The 605-nt window shown below is 43.8% G+C and overlaps 1 protein-coding gene across 23 annotated transcripts in view; it reads left to right on the top strand.

The window, feature by feature from the left end:
- The window catches only part of celf2 (cugbp, Elav-like family member 2), a 234,019-nt gene that overhangs the window by 230,321 nt on the left and 3,093 nt on the right, over nucleotides 1–605 (top strand). The gene's annotated exons all lie outside the window — the stretch shown is intronic.

The following is a 605-nucleotide window of genomic DNA, read 5'->3' on the forward strand; positions in this document are numbered from 1 at the left end:
AACATAAGTTCCTCTGATCTTAACTATTAGTCCAAATAGTTCACAATTTCTGTTATTTGTTTACTCAAAAACATGGAAGCTAAGCGTTGTCCTGCTGTGGACGGGGGCAGCTAAATATGTTTTAGACACCTAAAAACATCTATGCCGGTTTAAGTGTACGCTATATTTAGAATATTTTCACCTTGCTGTCAGACAGCTCTTTATGGCGTGGAACTGAAGCCGTTATCTCTGCTCTCTTCAAAAGCCACCGGATTCCATTGACAAAAACGGTAATTTTACCTTGGAGAACATGGGAGTTGCTGCTCTACCGCTGCCTTGATCGTTTAGTTTATTGGTGTAATGGTGTGCCCAGAAGGAGAGTCTGGCTACTCCACCTGGTGGCAGGGATATCGGCTTCACTTCCCAGACGGAGAGGGCTCTTTTAGCCTAACTGTCAGGAATTCCTGATATCTCGTAATAAACTTTAGAACGCTGTCTGTACAAATTGCCTCGGACACAACTCCACAGTAGCTAATTTAGCTAGCCGTCTTGCAAATGTTACTCAAAGGATTACAAACTAGCATCAGTCTGTAGGGAGTTGGGTTGGGAACCAGAGGGTCGCTGGT

Source organism: Etheostoma spectabile, chromosome 23, assembly GCF_008692095.1.
Source record: "Etheostoma spectabile isolate EspeVRDwgs_2016 chromosome 23, UIUC_Espe_1.0, whole genome shotgun sequence".
Taxonomy (NCBI): Eukaryota; Metazoa; Chordata; class Actinopteri; order Perciformes; family Percidae; genus Etheostoma; species Etheostoma spectabile.